We start from the raw sequence: 23,006 nt of genomic DNA on the forward strand, positions 1-23,006 counted from the left end.
AACAGATTTTGCTTTCTAGGAGAGCAGTTCTTTTTCTTAAGTAACAGATCCCGTGCATCTCTCTTTTGGATTCCGTGTCTGGTGTTATTTTAGCCAAGAGCTTGCAAATAGCCTCTTTTGCAGTCAGAATCAAGTAATTCACATCAATTTATCCATGTATTTGGTGGAAATTCATGGCAAAGGCTTTCATGCAAACCAGGTATTTCATAGCCAAAGGGAAATGAGGCAGTTTGATCTATGCATCTTCTTAGTCTTAACTTCACTGCCAGTCAGTGGGAACCAACTCATAGCTAACACGGTCAGTGGTTTTCTGAGGCAATAAATTGCATGGGAGGAGATGGTTCATCTTTTCCCTGAGGCGCTGTTGTTGGATTAGAACTTCTGGAGAGTTTTCTGAGTTAGCAGCACAATTCTCTACAGACTTGGCCACCAGAGTTCCCAATTTACTGTTCAGTGGGCGAAAGATGCGGTTGGTTACACATAAAAATGAGTAACCTTGGAAATCCTCTGGGGCAGTTCTACCCAGTCCTGCAGCCTTGTTAGGAGTCAGAATGGACTCGACACTAGTGGGTTTATTTGATTTTTTTTTATTCCTTTATTTTATTTGTACCACTGGCAGATACATTTTCCGTAGGCTTGAGATGCTTAGATCAGAGCCACTTCCCTTTGGGTTGATAGAAGCAGGAGAAGGGATTCCTTGTCGAAGTTGCTCCTTCAGAGCCAATCTTATAAAAAGAGAAACCTTTGTGGGGAGTAGGGCTTTAATGGTTTTTTTCAGGGGACCTAGATTTCACTAGGTCCCCAAAAACGTATTTTGAAATCCTAATCCCGGTTCCTATGAATGTGATCTTGGATTTTTTTTGGGTTTTTAAAAATAATTTTAATGAGCATTTATAGAGATTTTGGATTTCCATTCATTTATTGCTGTACTTCTCTCCCCGCCCAGCCCTCTCACCCTCCCCAGTTCGCTCCTCTCTTTCAAAAGTAAAAGAAACACTCCTTCCCTGGTACACAATCCCCCCGCACCCCTCCCACAGCCCCAAGTACATTCTACTACGCAACCTTAATTGTGGACTCTTGTGATAACCATAAGACCCTATCATACATCACTTTAAAATTATTCTCTCCCTCATCTGTTTCAGTGCAGTATACACACTTTATCTAGTTTTGCTCAGTCTTACCCAACCCTAATATCAGTCCCATTTTACAACAGTGGCACCATGCAATATTTGTCCTTTTGCATCTGAGATATTTCACTCAGCATAATGTCCTCCAGGCTCACCCATTTTGAATATTGCACGAGTTCCTTGTTTTTCAATACAGCGTAGTTTTCCATTGTGTGAATATACCACAGCTTCTCTATCCATTTGTTTGTTGATGGGCACCTGGGTTGTTTCCAACTCCTTGCTATTGTGAACAGAACCGCAATAAACATGGGTGTGCATATAACTGCATGGATGTCAGTTATGGTCTCTTTGTGATATATTCCCAGTAGTGGAATTGCTGGGTCAAACGGTATCTTTATTTGCAACTTTTTGAGAAAGCACCATACAGCCTTCCACAGTGGTTGCACCATTTTACACTCCCACCAACAGTGAATAAGGGTTCGAATTTCTCCACAACCTTGCCAGCATTTGTTGCTTGATGAATGTGCCCTTGTAGGGAAAGCTGGTTTTTTATGTTAATGAGGCCATACCAGAGTATGGAGAGATGTCTTCTAAAAAGAAAAAGAGACCTAAGCCTTTAAAAGGAGAAATGGAATTTCCTGAACAATAGTGTAGGCCTTCTGTGTCTATATGAAAATAACTGCATCAGTTGAATGCACTGCCATCGAGTCAATTCTAACTCATAATGGTCTTCTGTTGTTTCTAAAGACAATGGAGGAAGCTGCCCATCTTTCTCCCTTGCAGAAACTAAAAAGGCACTTTGAAGATGGAAATGCAAATTGATTATCTATTTATTTCTTTTCAAAGTGGCATACCCAGAAACTCGAAGTGATCAAAAGAACTATCTTGGCTTATATTATCAATTATATTGACAGAACAGTTTTCGTTTGAGGTTTGAAATGTAATACTAAAAAAAAGAAAAAGAAAGAAAGAAAACAAAATTCTCTAAAAATTATCAGTTCCATCCCACCTCGATGATTCTTGGAAGACAGGCTTGGTACTTAGCTCTATAGTTTTTCCATGGCCGTGACCTAACGGAAGCAGATCACCATGAGCTGACATCCACTTGATGGTACCCAATAGCATCAACATTGCCTTCCTGAGAAATATTTATCCTGTGGAGAGAATGCCAACTGGCTTTTTCTTACATAATCAGATTATAGCTCGACATCACAAAAACAAAAATCTTCACCCATCCATAGCCATTGCATTTTCCAGTTGCTTCTAATCCATCTGTAAGTTGGAAAATGAATAAAAAGAAGACCAAAGTAGAATTGATGCTTTTGAATTGCTGTTTCGAAGAGGAGTATTGACTACCCCATGGGCTACTTAAAGAGCAAACAAAACAGTCTTAGAAGAACCAGCGTGCTCCTTCGAGGTGAGGATAGTGAAAAAATTCATCTCATATACTCTGTGCATTTTGTCTGGAGAGGTCCTGGAAAAAGGCATCATTATGGGAGAGCTAAGAGAATCAATGAAAGAAAAGACAATTCTTGATAAGATGGATTGATACAATGACTGTAACCGTGGACTTGAGCATGGTGAAGATCATGAGGATGGTACAAGAAAAGACAAGGTGCTGATCTGTTCATTATAGGGTCTCTATGATTTGTTCTCAACTGGACATCAACTCACAACAGCACATAAGCAGTTAAGCTCCATTAGGAAACTTGGTTTTGTGTCATTTCTCACCAAAAGAGTACATGTATTGCTGTAAGACAATGATTCTCAAGTTTTTTTTTTTAATCACCCCCCCCAGTAATACATTAACTCAACAGGACAAAAGGCCATATGTTATCCTTACCTTGGTTATTGGGTGTTATTGCATTGGTGTTGATGCACAGCAACCACAAACACAACAGAATAAGCCACAGTCCCATCCAGCTCCACCCATCCTCATGTTCATGCTATGTATGCACTCATTGTTGCAATCACTGAGTCAATCTACCTCAGTGAGCATCTTCTTCTTTTCAACTGACCCTTAATTTTGATGATCCCTTGTTGCTATCATTAAAACACTTCTCTAGGATGAAAGAAAACATTACTACTCTCTCTGATGGGCCACACACATAAATAAAGCAATTTCTGCCTTTTTGGCAATTGTTATAACAAAAGTGCAATGACTGTTATAGCAAAAGTGCCTAGACCAAGTCATGCCAGCACTGTCTTAAATAAAATGCCCCATTTATAGGTCCAAGTCCCATGTCATAGACACTGCATTTTGTAGGAAGCAGTGGCATTTAAAGAAAGAAATAAATAAAACAACCCTCTTTAAAAAAAAAAACAAAAACAACAACAAACTCTCAAGTAAACATCTCATTTCGCCTATACCTATTATGTCAATATTTATGCATCCCATTTCTTTCTTAACAATGTCCAATTTTCCTACATTCATGCTTCTCATGTTCCACGTTCCAATCACTAGTGCCTGTTTACAGCTGTTTCTTCTTCTCTGTATTTCCATTTCTAAGATCTCAGTCTCAATTTCCAAGTCTGCTAGTCCAAGCGATAGTCTAAGTGTGCTCTACTGTACATAGGGTTTTTGAAGGCTTCTCTTTTCGGAAGTGCATGGCCAATCCTTCTTCCTAGTCTGTCTCAATCTTTAAATATATATAATAGTATCTAACGGACAAGCATTCCACAGAAAAGAACCGATGAAAGACAATTGCCCAGTTATAACAATGACCAATAGATTCAATGTTACAGCCCATCGACGCTTCCCTACTCCACCACCATCCCTTCCTCCTTTTGCCTACACCATTCAATACCCCTCTCCCATTGACCAGCCCCTGATGTGATGGCCTAAGTCTCAAGCCATCAGAATTTCTGTGATTCTGAACATATCATGCTGCTGTGAATCTCTTATGATTCAGCCAATATGACTTTAATTTAAAGTTCTTAAGTACAACTGTAATGTGCAACTTGCATTCCAGGATTGCCTTCTCATGGGTTAATACCACTTGTTTTCCATTTGAAGCCAGGTGCTGATGCAAATTTCCTTGGCCCGAGGTACTAGGGATATTATAGCTAATGTTAGATGGATCTTAGCAGAAAGCAAATACCAGAAGAATGTCTATCTGTGCTTCATTGACTATGCAAAGGCTTTTGACTGTGTGGATCACAATAAGCTGTGGCTGACTCTGAGAAGAATGGGAATCCCAGAACATTTGATTGTGCTAATGCGAAACTTACACTCGGACCAAGAGGCAGTTGTCAGAACAGAGCAAGGAGACACTACATGGTTCAAAACCAAGAAGGGGGTTCGTCAGAGATGTATTCTGTCTCCATACCTTTTCAATCTGTATGCAGAACAGATCATTCGAGACACTGGGCTATACGAAGAGGAATGTGTCATCAGGATTGGTGGAAGAATCATCAACAACCTGCATTATGCAGATGATGACACAACCCTGCTTGCTGAAACTGAGGAGGACCTGAGGTGTTTGCTACAGAAGGTCAAGGACTACAGCCTCCTATATGGACTGAAGCTCAACATCAAGAAAACAAAGATTCTAACCACTGGGTAGCATCAGTATGGATGGTGAAGAGATTGAGATAGTTAACAGTTTTAGTTTACTTGGCTCCATGGTCAACACTCTTGGTAACAGCAGCCAGGAAATCAAGAGATGAATTGCATTGGGAAAGTCGGCTGTGAGGGACCTCTCAAGAGTACTGAAGAGCAATGATGTCAGACTGCAGACTAAGGTGTTCCTGATCCGGGCTATAGTCTTTGCAATTACGTGCTATGCATCAGAGAGTTGGACAGTGAATAGGGTTGATAGAAGGAGAATTGATGCCTTTGAGCTGTGGTGCTGGAGAAGAGTGTTGAATATAGCATGGACTGCTAGGAGAACAAACAGGTTTGTCCTGGAGAGGGTGAAGCCAGAATGTTCCCTGGAGTCAAGGATTCTGAAGCTTCGTCTGACATATTTTGGGCATGTTGCAAGGGGGGACTGGTCCTTGGAGAGGGACATCGTGTTTGGCAGAGTGGAGGGGCGGCGAAGGAGAGGAAGACCTTTGGTGAGATGGATCGATTCTGTGACTGGAAAGGTGGGAATAAGTGCATTTGAGATGGCTAGGTTGGCACAGGATAGAAGAGCGTATAGAGCTCTTGCACATAGGGTCGCTATGAGTCACAAGTGACTCGATGGCACAAAACAACAACAACAAGTAAACATAAGTGCCACCTTCAGACCGATTCATCCAAGCATAAAAAGAAGTAGAGAGTCTTGGGAGAAAATTGATATTTGAATAAAGAAGGAAAAAGGAAGAGATAAAGTGAATACTCATGAGTGTTCAGATAAAGTGAATACTCATGAGTGTTCATGGAGTTCATGAGCATCATCTCGTCTCATCTAATAATGATAAAATAAAATAAATTTATAAATTACAGATGAATATACTAAGTAAAAGAGCTATTAAGATGTTGCTCAATGGAGATCCATTGAACTCAGTTTGGTAAATATATAAACACCATCTTCCTTTCCCTTTAAAGGGAGCCTTGGCGGCATAGTCTATAGGTAATCTCACTGCTAACCCAAAGTCCATGCTTTTGTGGTGCTGTGAATTTGTCAGTGGGAAATCTCCTCCTACTCAATGTACAGCTTTGGAAACCTAGAGGGAAATTAGCTATGAGTTATTTCCAACTCCATAGCAGTGAGTTTGAGATGAATTTCTAATACTACTGAAGTTCAGAGGTTGAAAATGAGAGTTTGTCACATTAAAGATCTTTAGCAAATGACAATAAAAAGAAAATGTTAAAGAAAATTCTTCCTGTAACATTAGTTTGGAAACAAAGCTAAAGCAGACACAAATTCTAAAAGTTCCTTTCCATAGATGATGGTAAGCACTCTATTCAATAATTAGTATATTTATGTACTCTGTGTCCTTTATCATACGATTAATAGGTTGTTGTTAGGTGCCATTGAGTCGAGTATGGCTCATAGCGACTCTATGAACAAAGGATCTGAACTCTATCTTATCCTGTGCCATCTTCATACTTCATGACTCACAAGTACCCCTTGTAGCAGTCACCGTGTCACCATGTTACCCCATTGAGGGTCTTCTTCTCCTTCTCCAAGCCTTCACCCTTCCCCACAACATGTCCATCATCAATACGATACCCCAAAACCCATTTCTAGTCTACGTAGTAATTTAATAGGGGAGAAAGAGTAAAATAAGTTCCTATCTTATAAACTGCTTTTGCCAGTCTAATGGGACAACAGGCACAGCATGAGGAATTCCATGTGAGACTGAGTGGTAACTGGACTGTGAGGAATTTTGAATTCCAAGCTGCATGCAACAAATGAGTTCCTATGGCCTAGGGTAAAGAGTTGCATTGCCAACTCAAAGGCACATTTTTTTAATCAATCAGCTTCGGAAACCCTATGTACCTGGAGAAAGGATGAAAGTTATACAAGTGTTCATGTCTTTTGTTCATAGGGTTGCTATGAGTTGCCTATGACTCGATGGAACTTAACAACATAGAGAGCACTCTGTGGGCCTCATGGACAGAAAGTGATGCTACCAAGCCAAAGGTGGGTGACTTTATTCCGCGACCCTCAGGCCTGTTTTTAATTGTTTTTGGTCAAACATTCTTCTAGGTCATACAGCTCTGGTCTGTCCACTTGTTGTACAGAGGTAACTCATGGTTGCTGTGATGCTGAACACTGTGACACTGATGTGTCAAATGCGATAATGGTCACTCATGGTGGACAGTGTTTAGTGGAGCTCCCCAATTAAAACAAGCTTGGAAGCAGGAGTAGCATCCACTTCTGAAATAGCTTTCCTTTGGAAACCCTATGAACCTGCAGAAAGGATGAAAGTTATACAAGGGGTCATGTCCTTTGTTAATAGGGTCACTATGAGTCGCCAGCGACTCAATAGCACTTAACAACGACAACAACAAGAGCAACATTAGCTTCTCTGTAGAAGAAAGATGGGCAATCTCCTCCCATATGATTTACTGCCTTTAAAAACCTGCTAGAGGGTCAGCTGTAAGTCAATTCTGACTCAATGATATGAGAACTCTACTACAATATAAGAGCTTTCAGAAACTCAGGAATTGTGGAAACCCGAGCTGGATTGTCCAGTCTCGTATTGGAGATCTAGGGGGAGCCCCATCTTGGCACTTTTATTGAGTAGCTTGACACATGTTCCCTGTCTCTACATCTCAAGTTTTCAGTTTGCTGCTTCTTCATTCATTCATCACAGGAATATTGCACGTGGAAATTATTTGCACGTCATTGTCTTTTTGGTAGCAGCCATTGAGTCCATTTTGAATTGTTCAAGGTAGAAAGAAATATTTTCCTGTAGTAAGAAACATTCGGTCCAGCACTATCTTCATAATTGTTGGTTTGCTCAAGTCCATTGTTTCAACCATTGTGCATTTTGAGTACCTACCAACCCAGGGGCTCATTTTCCAATATTGTCTCAGACAATATTCTGTTGTTATCCATAGATTTTTCTTTAGTTAATTTTCCAGAGTAGATTGTCTGGCCTATCCCAGTCGGTAACTCCACTGAACTTGTCCATCATGGGTAACCCTATTGGTATTTGAAATACCAATAGCATAGCTTCCAGTGTCATAGCAAAACACAATTCAAAACAGGATGGCAAACTGACAGATGGGTGGTACTAGAGTTTCTTAGGATAAGAAAAAAATGTAAAAAGTGACATCTTATGACAGTATCAAACTCTGAGGAAAATATGAGAGAGAAAAGATGTTATAAGACTTTAACTACGAGGTCCTTGGAAGTCCATACTCTCCTTTTATATGAGAATAATATTTCTTTTTTTCCACTGTGGCATCCAGTTTCTATTCACAAAAGAAAAGCTCCAGCCTATCTTTTAATGTTTTTTGAAAAATTTCTGACATTACAAAACTTAGCTGAAATGTATTAGCATTCCACTTTTACATATCCATGACAAACGGGGTGGAATTTCATGAGCAAACACCCTCCACCCCGGAAACAACCAAAACTAGGGAGAAGCTTATAAATGAAATATGGATCTCAGAATCAACAGCTGAACAGAAAAAGAAATTAGATCACTTTAATTAAAAAAAATCACAAGTGGATGATAAATGGTTGTTGTTGTTGTTGTTTGTTGTTATGTGCCATTGAGTTGCTTGTGACTCATAGCGGCCCTATGTAAAACAGTGCAGAAAACTGCTCTATCCTGTGCCAACTTTATTGTCTCTGACACACCTACAATCATTAACTTGGTCACTGTATCAATCCATCTCATCAGTGGTCTCCCTCTCTTTCTCCATCACTCCACCCTTCCATACATGATGCCCCTCTCCAAGGACAGGTCCCTCCTTGCAACATGCACAAAGTATGTCAGACGAAGCCTCAGGATACTTGCCTCCAAGGAGCAGGCTGGCTTCACCCTCTCTAAGATGAACCTGTTTGTTCTCTTGGCAGTCCATGGTACATTCAAAACTCTTCTCCAGCACTACAGTTTAAAGACATCAATTCTCTTTCTGTCATCCCTAGTCGTTGTCTAGCACTCTGATGCATAGCAAGCAATTGTGAAGACTATGGTCTGGATCAGGCACACCTTAGTCTCCTGACAGACATTGTTGTTCTTCCGTACTTTAGAGAGGTCTGTAACAGCAGACTTTCCCATTGCAATATGTCTTTTAATTTCCGGGCTGCTAGTGCCAAGAGTATTGATTGTGGAGCCAAGCAAACTAAATATGTTAATGATCTCAATCTCTTCTCCATCTATCATGATGGTGAAAATGGACCCAGTGGTGAGAATCTTTGTTTTCTTGAAGCTTTAATCCATATTGAAGGCTGCAGTCCTTGATCTTCTGCAGCAAGCGCTTCAGGTCCTCCTCAGTTTCAGCAAACAGGATTGTGTCATCTGTATAATGTAAGTTGTTGATAAATCTTCCTCCAGTCATGATGCCACATTCCTCTTCATACAGCCTAACCTTCCAGATTATCTATTCTGCATATAGATTGAAAAGGTATGGAGACAGAACACATCTCTGGGGGACACCCATCCGATTTTGAACCAGTTTCTCTTTGCTCTGTTCTGACGACTGCCTCCTGGTCCAAGCATAGGTTTTGCATAAGTACAATCAAATGTTTTGTGATTCTCATCCAAAAAAGTGTAGAAACTGAGAATATACAAACTGTTTTAAATTTGGAATCGCTGACTGTTCAGAAATGACACAGATGGATCATGGGGGGTGGCTAAGAGCAGAAAAGGATTATAGATGAACCTTGTTCTAGCTGCTCCCTGAGCCACCCATGTCCGAGAAAAGGCTGACACCAATTACATACTGAGCCAGACTAATGCTTGCAGCAGACCCTGTGATAAGAACCTGCCTATCAATAGATCCTTCTATTAGGTTTGCAATTTTGTTCTGTGACCCAGACATATGATTGATCTCACTGATTTTGATGCCCAATTATGCAGGCAATTAAATAATTTGGAATGGAGAGTTCATGAGAAGTAGTCTGAGCATATGCATCCAAACCCCAATATCCTTTCATGTCTGGAGATCTGGATTCAATGCCACTGAATCTGGTGTTGCCAGGCGCCATAGGGAAATGGGACTTTTGCAATTGCCAACTGATGCAGCTTGGTCAAATCTGGCTGTGGAATGGTATACTGGCTGTAAATAGTGGCCTGACCACCTGCAAAGATGACTGGAGAACTGGATGGTCACACCCTTTGTGGAAGACTCCAACATGACCACGCAGATCTGTTCGACACACTCGGTGATGGATTGTAGAATGCCAGCAATAGTGATGGCCTGCTTAGCTGAGTTAGGAAACATGTCCGCTTCTATCTGGACCTGACGCTTTATACTTTCTCGAATTTTCTTGATTCACACCCACGTTTTCCAGTGAGTCACACTGATTAGAAGGAACCACCAGCCTCGGGTTTAGTAGGCATCTACAGGCATCTGTGCTATTGATCTACTGATACCCTCTTCCAGTTTGTCAATGATCACAGCAAAGGCTTTAAAGATGGCATTCATAGGTCCAGCCAAAGTGATAATTCTCTCAGGACAATTCCCTTCTGAGATGTTAATGATGTGCCCCACTCTCTTCATGATCTTCTTATCTGATTCTCCTTTCTTTCCAGTGGTATTGCCAACTTCCTTTTCATGCATAAGTAGCCTGGATGGTTAGAGTGACATTTAATCTATCTTCAATCACACCAGTGTCCATGTCGAGCTGTGTGTTCTGGGGAGCTGGACTTTTAAACAGTCAAATCTTTTGTCACAGTTGGGAGTGAAAGTTGAAACTGTAGGCATGAGGTGACTCAAGAATAATATTTAAAATTGCCTCAGTAAACAAGGGAATACAGTAAAATATATTTGTGGATTGGATATAGGTTCTCATAAAAAATGCAAATAAGAAATACAAATGTTCTAACACAAGCAATAGTTTTTTTCCAGGTAACCCAGCATTTAGGATAATTGTTGCTATTGTTGTTGTTGAATTGTTGCATTAACTATGAACATAGTGACCCTATGAACAACAGATCACAGACTAGCCCTAATAGTTGCCACTTAATTGCTTGGCCTTGTGACACCTTTGTATTTATAACACAAATTTCAGGAATAAAAAAATGGAGCAGCTTTAGGAATTTCTTGTATTTGAGGTGAAATGAACTCGAGGTTGAATACCCTATCAACACAATATTGTTGTTATGTCCTGTTGAGTTGGAATTGACCCATAGCAGATCCTCCAGTATGTTTTCAGAGATAGTAAATCATATGGAGGAGATTGTTTCTCTTCCCCTACAGGGCAGCAGGTAAATTCAAAGTGGATTAGGAAAGCAGGCTGTCAGGGACCTCGCCAGAGTGCTGAAGAGCAAAGATATTAGTCTAGAGACTAAGGTGTGTCTGATCCAGGCTGTGGTCTTCTTAATTACTTGCTATGCATCAGAGAGCTGGACAATGACCAAGGATGACAGAGGAATTGATGCCTTTGAGTTGTGGTGCTGGAGAAGAGTCTTGAACATACCATGGACTGCCAAGAGAACAAATAGGTCTGTCCTGGAGAGGATGAAACCAAGTTGTTCTCTGGCGGCAATGGTTTTGGAACTCTGTCTCACATACTTTGGGCATATGGCCAGAAGAGCCCAGTCCTTGGAGAAGAATATCATGCTTGATAAGGTGAATTGACACAGTGATTGGGGTAATAGGAGCAGGTGTGTTGGAAGCACAGGATAAGGCAGGGTTCAGAACTACTGTGTGTAGAGTCGCTATGAGCGGCAGGCAACTAGACCTAACAGCAACAACTTTTGTGTTGGCAGCACTATTCCTTGCCACTAAGCCACTAGAACTCTGTAAACAAAATACTGAATATTCAAAATGTGATCAGCTGGCAAATGAAATCCAACCAGGGCCTTCAGAAGACCAAAACCAGGCAACCTTTTTTCATAAAGATTATGGTCACGAGAACACTCTAATAGCAGTTTTACCCCATCACAAGGGGTCACTCTGAACAGACATTTATTTGATAGTGTCTAACAATGACAACAGCAATGAGTTGACATTTACTATAGGTTACTATATGTTTTACTAGATGTTAAGTATTTAAGTTTAATTTAATCCTAAAAACAGCCCTAGAAGGTAGACACTATTTTCATTTTGAAAGGAGAAACTGAGACCTAAGCTGTTTTTGCCCATCTCTGGGACCCTGATCTTCAATATATTTTTTATTCTCCAGATAACTTAGTAGTAAATGGGAAAGACTGGCTTTTGTACATCCTTTGCTTCACCTGTCTCCCTTTCTCCCATTGTTTGCCCAGAACTGAACCTCTATGATGAAGGAATAGAATAGTATTTGCCTTTAATGGACCATACTCATAAATGAGATGATTCTATTATTTTGGCAATTGTTATGGTAAAATTAATAGCACAGAAACTATTACAAAAGACTGCCTAGAGGCAAACCACACTGGAAGGAACATTTTGAAAAGAAAAGATTCTTGTTTATGGCCTCAACACCATTGGACAGACAGACTGGCTTTCACGGACCACGGAAGAAAGTCCAGTGAGTATCAGTAATCCTGGGACACTGGGCAAGTTAAATACATTTCACTCTGCTCTGAGATTAAAGAGCAGGAAGATAAGCATCAGGTAGGGATAGAAGGATCAGCTTTCCTGCTGATAACACTGGACTGGAAAATGTGGCTTCAATTAAAATTCAAAACAGGCTTCCTAATACTTTCATCACTAACCCAAATAAACCAACCAAACAACAAAAGTATTGGTTTTGGTCCACAAATTGCAAATTTCTATCCTTTCAGAGTACATTGGCAATGATCACTGTGTCTTTTATACCATGTCCCTACTCATCCCTCTCTAAATACGGAGTCACTTGACCTAGAAAATTGGACAGAGGTTCAGTTGTACACAGGTGCCAAAATCCTTTCTGACTCCTTTCTTCAGAACTTTCCCGCCAGCAACTGTGCTCCTTCTGCTCTCTCCTTGCTGGTAAGTCTTCTATGTCAGGGGGCAAGATGTTCCACATCACTTTACTAATAATAAAGCTGGGCCATTTATTCCCAACCATTTTGCCTTTCTTTCAATAGAGTCACAGTATGAAGAAACAGCAGAGTGAGCAACTGGGATGCACTTCAAGCCCTTCAGCATTTGGGACACACTGAGTACTTTCCACCAGATAGAAAAGTTAGAAGGAATAACAGTAGTTGAGAAATGTCACAGTTAACCTAACACTAATTCTTATACCATATGAGAAACACACACACACACACACACACACACACACACACACAAACAGACTGCAAAACACAAGTCAAAACATTAGTATGGACTTGATTGACCCATGTATGTTATTGTAGAACTCTGCTTCATATCGTTTCCAATGTTTGACTTTTCAGAAATGGATCACTAAAGTTTTCTACTGAGGGATTCTGGGTGGGCTTGGCCATCTAAACCTTCTGTTAACAGCCAAATTAATTAAGCGCACTACTCAAAAGTCATGAAATCAAAAGACAAATTGTATTTGGGAAGTCTGCTGCCAGGGATCTCTCCAAAGGGCCAAAGAGTAATGATGTCAGTCTAGGGACTAATGTGTTCCTGATCCAGGTCATGGTCTTTGCAATTACTTGCTATGCATCAGAGAGCTGAACAATGACTAAGAATGACAGAAGAAAAATTAATGCCTTAGAGTTGTGGTGTTGGAGAAGAGTATTGAAAATACCATGGACCACTAAGAGAAAAAATATGTATGCATGGAGAGGGTGAAACCAATTTTCTCCTTGCAGGCTAGGATTTTGAAGCTCCGTCTCACATGCTTTGAGCACATGGCCAGGAGAGAGCAGTCCTTAGAGAAGACATTATGTTTGGAAAGGAGGAGAAACAGTACAGGAGAGGAAGATCCTGGATAAGACAGATTGACACGGTAACTGTGGTGATTGGGGTAGGTGTGTCAGAGTCAGAGAAATTGACTTAGGACAGGGCAGGGCTCAGAGCTATTGCGTATAGAGTTACTATGAGTCACAGGCAACTCAATGGCACAAATCAACAACAACAACAACAACTCAAAACTCACTGCTCTCTAGTCAATTTTGCCTCATAATGACCCTCCATTTGGTTTCTAATGCTGTAAATCTTAACAGCTCATCCTTATATCTTAGGGTCCTTGGTGGATTTGAACCACCAGAGATGTACAGCATTTTGGTTAGCAGCACAATATGCCACAGACTACTAAGCCAACAGGGTTTCCTAAGTCCAATAAAATTAATAAAAGCTTTGCTTGTTTTCTCCATTATGAAATCCTTCTACTGCTATCCCAGAAGAATGATAGCTAAGTATCAACACTCCAGCTCCTTGGCTTTCAATTATCAAAGGAAAACACCTACGAAAGACCAAGTTCCAAGAGTCTTACAATACTGTGAAGTCACTGCTTCCTTCTACTTCCTTGCCCAGGATCTTTCCTCTCACCCAATACCATTATTTGCATGTGTATTTTAAGCATGGTAACCAGATACATTTAAGGGGTGGGGGGTGGAGAAAAAAAGCAAAACAAAACAAACCTTGTCTTGGGAGCTGTGACAGGAGCACGGTGTAAGTACAGTTGGCAGCGCCATGTTCCCAGTTCAACACAAAGAACATTTGAACTCTTTGTACCTGACACTTTACACAATATGCTCCCTGGCTTTAAGAAAACATTATTTCATGTTCTTACTCTAATCAGTCTTGCCTGCCAGCCTCAAGAACTGAGAGGTTCATTGTTATATGCAGCTGTCATTTGTTCCATCTCCTGCTCTCTCTGCCTTCAATATCTTTGTGGTATTTAGTGAAAGTAATTTTCAGTTGGAAATCTTCTGCCCTTTCAGTAAGTGCAAGTATAGCACTTCATCAATGGTCAAAGAATTCAGAGCTATCTGGGATGTATCAGGAGAGTTGATAAAACCTCACGGAGCAACCTATGATAGTACATCCCATCATAAATTAAAAAAAAAAGAGTGGGGGGAGAGAGAGAGAGAGAGGCAGAAAGGGCCTTTGTCAGTGTTTATCTGAAGCGCTTTTATTCTTTGCCCTTGATTTCCTCTTCAGAAAATTGATGCGCCCTTAAATTGAAGCAAGAGGCTTGACAGGTGATGGTTAGTGTGATAACTGCTCAGATTTCATCAGCCAGTGTTTTTCTGGTGGAGCAATTGTCGGAACTTTCAGCTAGATTACCTGTCATCCACTACATCAGATAAAAGAGGCAGAGTTGAAAGATGCAGCTTTGCCACCCGTACCTTATAGGAAATGAAAAGTGCAGGTGTAGTAACGGTCTTGGGGAAGAAGTACAATTATTTTCTAATCAGGCTATTTCTTTGAGAAAGTTAGTGCCTAAACTGGTGACTGTTGGGCCAAATCCTTCACTAAATTTGCATTATTAACTTTATGAGGAAAAAAAAATTATCACTCACACTGTAGGTAGTGAGAGCGACCAGCTCTACCTTCAGGATTCATTTTATTTTTTCCATATATTGAAATAGTTGCCATTTATTTTTAGGTACAAGGCAAATGTTCCTATTTTGGGTACATTTCAATATTCTGCTGTTAAGCTTGTATTTTGATCTGCTGTTAAGCTGTTAGAAACCACGAAGGGAGACATTATTTTTCAGAAAGTTTCCCCTAAAAACTTTTCATTCAAAATAGACTCGAAATAGCAATATTGTAGGGAATTTTTCAACATAAGAATAATTGTCTTCGTTATATAGTGCTGCTATAACAGAAATGCCACAAATGTGTTCTCTCACAGTTTAGAAGGTGAAAAGTCCAAAATTAGGGTGCCAGCATTAGGAATGGCTTTCTTTCTCTGTCACCTCTAGAAGTCCTTCCCATCCTTCAATATCTTTGAGCCTATCATTCCTTAGATATCTACATGTGTCTTGGTAACATATTTACGCCAGTTCTCAGTGCAAGGATCCTTGGACCAAAGGATGTGCTTTCTTCCCAGCTCTTCTTTCATTTCTTTTTTAAAAAAAATTATTTTATTATCTTTTTTTGTGTGGACCATCAAATCAGATCTGACTGGTAGAGGAGGAGATTGTCCCTCCTTCTCTGGCAGAGCATCTGGTGAATTTGAACCGCACACCTCTGGGATTGCAGTGCAGCTTCTTGCTACTAGGCCACCAGAGCTCAGCTCTTCTTTCTTGATAATAATCAGTTCTTTCCTTACTGCTTGCTTCTCTCTCCTTGCATCTCTTCTAAGACAAAAAGTGTTACTCAAGGAAGGATGTGACTTGAGTACTTGAGAAAGAATGGCAACTTGAATAAGGGTGGGGCATAAGTCACATACCACACGCTTGTAAGGCTATGATTCAAGATCTAACCCATAATAATCTTACTTCATTGATTTGTTACGTACCTTCGAGTTGCCTTCAACTCATAGTGGCCCTATAGAAAGAACAATATTTCTGAACCTTGTCCTATCCTGTGCCAATTTCATTGTCTCTGACACACATACCCCCATTATCCCAGTTACTGAATCAATCCATTTCACGCAGGGTCTTCCTCTCCTGTGTTGACCCTCCACTTTTCCAAGCATGATACCCTTCTCCAAGGACTGTTCCCACCTGGAAACATGCGCAAAGTATGTGAGATGGAGTTTAAGAATCCTCGCCTCCAAAAAGCAGCCTGATTTCACCCTCTCCAGAACAGATTTTTAAAGGATAACATTTATAAAATATATGAGAAATAGAGGATAATGACATCAGATCACAAACTGAAGTACAATCTCACAATCCTGGGAATCCTAGCTGGTTGAGTTGACACTTGTTTTGGAGGTACATAATTCAATCCAGGTCAATAATTTTATAGCATTTTTAAACTTTAAAAGCAACACAGGGGAGGAAACAGGATGGGTATTGGAAATAATATATGTTTATATTTGTGAGGTTACATTTACACACTATTCTGTACACTTTAAATGAAGCAGTATGAGCTGATTCCATCCCTCACTATGTGTCACACCTTCGGGGGAAAAAACCCCAATGAATATGGTTTTCTTATGGACCCCTGGGCGGCAGAAACAGTAAAGTACTAAACTATTAACCAAAGGGGAAAAGGAGTGGTAATTCGCTTCTACTTGGTCACAGCCATAAAAACTCTACAGAGAAGCGCTAGTCTGGGGTTGTCATTGAGGCAGAATAAACTCTTCAGCAACTTGTTGGTTGTTTTTTATTTAATCACACGATAAATGGAAATTTGACATTTCTGAAGCACCTTGCTTCTTGATAGAAGACTGAAACACAAAAATGATATACTTGTCATTTCCCTAGATAAGGCTCATAAACACTGCTATTAAGAAAGACTCATTTTCAGTTTTCCACAATTACTCACAGCTGTTTGTTTTCCAGAGTGGAACATAGCATGTTCATCTGGCTGGTAGCTGGACAAAGTAATGATTTTTCCATAGCGCAGTCATACACACATTTAAGCTTTACCATTTCAACTTAGTCACACAGTCTCTTCCATGAAAATTGTTTATCCCTAAGAATAAGACAGCTTCTCTTTAAGTTATTTCTTTGTTAACTATTTAATTTGTGAGGCTTTCCTAAGTAACAATCTAATATGAACAGACAATATCTATTTAGTACATTATTTAATAATTTAACTTTTCTTATTTAAAAAAACAAACCTCTGGTGGTAGTTTGTTATAGTAGAAAGAAAGAAATCTGATTAGGAAGACAATATATCATAGTAGTGATGCAACTGAATGTTGCTTCTAGAAGACTTTAAAATCCTATGTATCAAGCTGAAAATAGTGTTTAGGGAAACGAGATATATTATTGATGTTTTCTTTACAAATATGTGTGACTGGAATCCTATTGTTGTCATGTCCCATTGAGTCACCTGTGACTCATACCGACCCTTTGTACAATAGCTCTGAACCTTGCTCTATCCTGAGCCCACCTTACTCTCTCCGATACATCTGCCTTCATTATTCCAGTCATTACCCCAGTCACTGAGTCAATCCATCTCATCGAGGGACTTGTATTGCTTTAGTAAATAAAAAAAAAGTAACTATAAAATGGAAGTGATTGAAAATAGATGCATTCTTAGAAATATATAACCTAATTAAATCCTGGATTCTGAACTTTGTAGCTGTGCAACTGTGCTATGGAATTTTCTTTTTGAGCCTTACTTCTCTCATCTGAAAAGTGGGAATAATAAAAATAATATCAAGGTTATAAAATCATTGTGGAAAGTTGTTTTAGTAGAAAGTATTCCATTAAGTCTTTCTATTAAAGAATAGATTGAGTTTTGACGTAGTAGGCATGAATATTATCACTAATTTAATGTGTGTTTCTTGAGTAAAATACTTTAACTTCTAAAATACCCTGAACCTGCTTTTTGTTTTTTAACTAACTTCATAAAATAGGTAGATTGAAAATTAGAATATAAGAGGCCCCTTCTATTCCTATAGTTTATGATTCCATTGAAAATGAGGTTAGAGAGGTAAAGGCATGTTGATTCCATGGGGGGGAGGAGGGAAGATTCTCAGCCCACCGCGCATGTCCTCATCTGATCCACTAGGTTGGATGTTAAAGCCCCCAAATAGCATTTCATCTGTCATGGCACAGGTGTGAATTCATATTGGTTCAGAGCTGTGAGAAACCTTCAGTTAACTACTTCCACCCATAAAAGTCATGCTCCAGCCAAAATGAGCCATTTGCTCTCTCTTCACTTGGTCCAGATCTCAACTTTCATGACTTTAGCATATAAGACTCCTACATTGTTGTTGCATTGAGTCAAGTATGACTCATAGCAACCCTATGGACAATAGATCTGAACCTTGTTCTACTCTGTGCCATCCTCACAACGTCTGATATTCTCTAACACATTGTTAAAGTCACTGTGTCAATCCATCTTATTGAGGGTCTTTGTCTCTTTCACTGACCCTCCACTTTTCCAAGCATGATGTCCAACGAAGAGCCTCTCATACCAAACATGTTCAACATACGTGAGATGGAGTTTTATCATCTTTGCCTTCAAGGAACATTCTAGCGGCACCTTTTCTAAAATGTATCTATTCTTTTGGTATTCCATGGTATATTCATTACTCTTCTCCAACACCAGATATCAAAGACATCAATTCTTCTGTTGTCATTATTCACTATCCAGTTCTCAGATACATGGCAAGTGCTTAGACTCTATGAATATGGATAGTTACAGTACTAGAGGTATAGTTCAGATTCAAAGTCAATAAAAATGAGGAGAAACAGCTGTAAAGACCCCTAATTATTTAGTAACATCAAATGCATTTTAAAAATCTTGCTTGAAGTCTCTGACCAGTAAGAAAATCTTCCTCCTCCAAATGCAGGTGTCCATTTTCCTACCTCTATACTCCAGAGGAGAGGATGAAAGGCACCCAAGCATCGAGGACTCTCCTTCATAAGGTCACTAAGAGTCGCCTGCGACTCGATGGCACTTAACAACAACAACAACAACAACATACTCCAGTGGTGATTTTGAGGCAATCTCTCCTTCCAATGTATATAGTGATGTTAACTGGTAATTAACCATATTTAGAGTTAAGACCATTCCATGAATGATTTACCCAAATTATTAGTAATATCTTCCTTACGTTAAGTTCATGTCAAACTTCTTGTGTCTTCCACACCCTCATCCTAGCAGTTTCTCTCCAATGTGCTACAGAACACACTTTCTCTTTCTTCCAGGAGACAACCTGCCAAATATGCCAAAACATTGCCATTTTCTTAGTGGCTTCCTCAAGCTTTCTATTATCTGGCTCACAATTCACATTAGTCTTTCAAGGATTCTCAAAGTCATGGTTGCATGACATCTCTTATCACTTGTGCTTTTTCTCCACATGGGCCTTATAATGACTCATCCAGAATCAAAGCTCCACTTCAAAAATGCTCTCACAAACATTAGAAGTAGTGAAGTCAGTGTATTAATTTCCCAAGTACATGAAGAATGTGTTACATTTGCTTCATTTTACCAAATTTTTTTTATCTCTCAGTACAGAAAGTTTCATTTAAAGAAAAAGAAAGAAATCAACTATGTCTGACTTAGTTTTAATAAATCTTAGAACTCTAAGTTGGTGTTCTTAGGTGGCAAAGAGTCAAATACAACTGATAGTGTCCCTAATAACAATGGATCTGAACCTTGTCCTATCCTATCTCTGACATACTTTTCCCCATTGCTGTAGTCACCGTGCCAAGTCATCTCATTGAGGATTTTCCGCTCTTTTGCTGACCCTCTACCTTTCCAAGCATGATATCCCCTTCCAAAGAATAGCCTTTCTAACAGCATACCCAAAGTATGTGAGATGAAGCTTGGCTATCTGAGCTTATAAGAGGAGGAGCACACTCCCTGCACTTTCTCCAAAATGCATCTGTTTGTTCTATTGGCAGTCCATGAAATATTCTGTATTCTTGTCTAACACTCAAAATTTTATGTAAAATTTAATAATTCTAGTCAGCTTTTGCTAACTATCTTTTCCCCCTCTAATATGAAGACAAGCAAAAAACCTCACAATACCCAAAAAGATAAATGCAAAGAAAGACACCTTGACTGAACTCCTAATCATACCAATTTCATAAAAATTACCTAAAAATGCATATTGGACTTAAATGCAAACGGAAAATAATTAAAAGTTTTAGCTTAAAAGTAGATGGAAGGAATATACAGTGACTGTACCAAAAGTCACTGTATTAATGGTTGATGAGCATTTGGTTAAAGATGCAGCATATGATTAAGAGCCAAAAGTAAGAGAGAAAAAAGTTCAGGCTATCCAGGGACAGTTTTGGTGAAAAAGAAAACTCCAGAAATGGATAGAATACAAATTGCAATAGTGCAACAAAGCGTATGCAGTCCCAGTTATGCTTACTCTTCTGAGCCAAGAAATTTTGAAAGGCAGCTAATTTGTCAACCAACTGGAAGAGATCTATATTTGTGCCCATTTGCAATAAAAAGATGATCAAACAGAATGTGGAAATTATTGAACAGTATTATATCACACACAAGTAAAATCTTGTTGAAAATGATTACAAACCAGTGTAGCCATATTGTTAAAAGCAGTGTAGGTGTGTATCATGACAGGCAGATAATAAATTCAACCTAAATTCAGACAAAGTGGTTGAAGGAGGGGCATCATTGCTGTTAAGTGGGTTTTGGCAGAAAGTTGAAAATACCAGAAAGATGCTTAATTGTGTTTTATTGACTACGCAATGGCGTTCAATTGTGTGGATCATAATAAATTATGGATAGCATTGAGAACAATGGGAATTCCAGAATACTTAACTGTGAAACCTGTACATAACCTAAAAGTAACTATTCTAACATAATAAAGAGATGTATCATGCTTAAAATGAGGGAGCACCAGCATTATATCTTTTCTCCACACCTATTCAGTCTGCATACTAAGCAAATAATCATAGCATTTGGGTTATATGTGGAAGAGTGTGGAATCAAGATTAGAGAAAAACTCGACAATAACCTGTGATGTGCAGACAACACAATCTTGCTTACTTAAAGCAGAAAAGACTGGAAATAAATGCTGAAGAAAATCAAAGACTTGAGAATACTGTAGCCTTCAGTATGAATTACACCTAAGCATCAATAAAGCAAAATCCTCACAATTAGATCAATAAATAACAATATAAAAAGATGAAAATGAAATTACCAAGGATTTTATTTTACTGAACTTCACAACCAACATCCTTAGAAGCAGCAGTCAGGAGACTAAATGACGTATTACACTGGGTGAATCTACTGCCAACAATCTCTTCATTTATTTGCTAAAGAGCAAGGATGTCAAGACCAAACCACAGTATTTTCAACTGCTTTATAGCTATGTGAAGCAGAACAACGAATGAGAAAACCCCCAGGAAAAATTTATGTCTTTGTATAACAGTATTAGCAAAGAATATTGAATATACTAGGGCCTTCCACATATCTTTTTTTGGAATGGGAATCAATATGGATCTCTTCCAGTCAGTTTAGCTAGGGAATTGTCCTCCAGATTTCTTGGCACAAACTGGGGAGCACATCCAGAGGTTGTCCCTGTTTGTTCAAATATGTCATCTGTTGTTGTTGTTGTTATGTGCCGTCGAGTCGCTTGCGACTCATAGCGACCCTATGTACAACATCTGGTATTCCATTAATTCCTGGGTCCTTTATGTTGTCAATTCCTTCTTGAAGGAATTGAACTTCCTACTTCATCACCATTGCCTCTTGGTTACAAGTTGTTCCAAGATATTCTGTGTCTCTTTGGTACAGTGATTCTGTGTATTCCTCACACCTTTTTTTTGATGCTTCCTGGATCATCTAAAATTCTGTCCATGGTATCCTTAAATATTGCAACTCAAGGCTTGAATTTGTTCTTCAATTCCTTCAGTTTAAGAAATGCTGGTTTTGTTTTCTAACTCTTGCTCTTCTCACATTTTATGTAATACTTCACCTTGTCTTGCCAACTCCCCTTTTGAAATCTCCTCTTTAGCTCCTTAACTTCCTGATTTCTTCCCTTTGCTTTGGCTTCTTGGCACTGTACTACAATACTCAGAGTCTCTTTTGACATCCAACTCTGTCTTTTCTTCCTCCTCTGTCTTTGTAATTACATTTTGCATTCTTCCTGGATGATATTCTTTATATTCTCCCACAGCTCATCTGGTCTTCATTCATTAGTGTTCAAGTCCTCAAATTTGTTTCTGAGATGGCTTTTTAATTCAAGTGGGATAGACTTAAGGTCAAATTTTGGTTTCTTTGGATTTGATTTTATTTTCTTCAGCTTTAGGCTGAACTTGCTTAGGAGTAGTTGATGGTCTTTTCCACAGTCAGCACCTGGCCTAGATTTCACAGCTGATATTGAGCTTCTCCAGCAATTCTTTCCACAGATGTACTTATACTGTATAGACTATCAGGTGAAATCATGTGTATAGTCACTGCTTGTATTTCTTATAAAAGGTATTTGCAATGAATTGATTGTACAAAATTCTATCATTCTATCTCCAGCCACATTTCTATCACCAAGGTCATGTTTTTGGATTACTGATCCTATCACTAAAATCACATGCAAGCAAAATCCTGCTGAAAATTATCCAGAGAACTGCCAGAAGTATGAGCTGGTCTTAGAAGAGGCTGTGGCACAAGGGTCATTACAATATTGACCATATCAGATGAATGTTGGCTGGAAGCAGAGAGTACCAAAGGAATGTCTATCTGGGTTTTATTGACTCCTCAAAGGCATTTGACTGTGTGGATCACAACAAATTGTGGCTAACATTGAGAAGAATGGGAATCCCAGAATACTTAATTGTACTCATATGAAACCTATATATGGACCAGGAGGCAGTAATCAGAACAGAGCAAAG

At 39.3% G+C, this 23,006-nt stretch overlaps 1 pseudogene; it reads right to left on the reverse strand.

The window, feature by feature from the left end:
- Positions 1-9,408: 9,408 nt before the first annotated feature.
- On the reverse strand, positions 9,409-10,389 carry LOC102862734 (annotated as a pseudogene).
- Positions 10,390-23,006: the final 12,617 nt, after the last annotated feature.

This window comes from Elephantulus edwardii, unplaced genomic scaffold (genome assembly GCF_000299155.1).
Source record: "Elephantulus edwardii isolate Elephantulus edwardi_28Jun2011 unplaced genomic scaffold, EleEdw1.0 scaffold00007, whole genome shotgun sequence".
In the NCBI taxonomy this organism is placed as follows: Eukaryota; Metazoa; Chordata; class Mammalia; order Macroscelidea; family Macroscelididae; genus Elephantulus; species Elephantulus edwardii.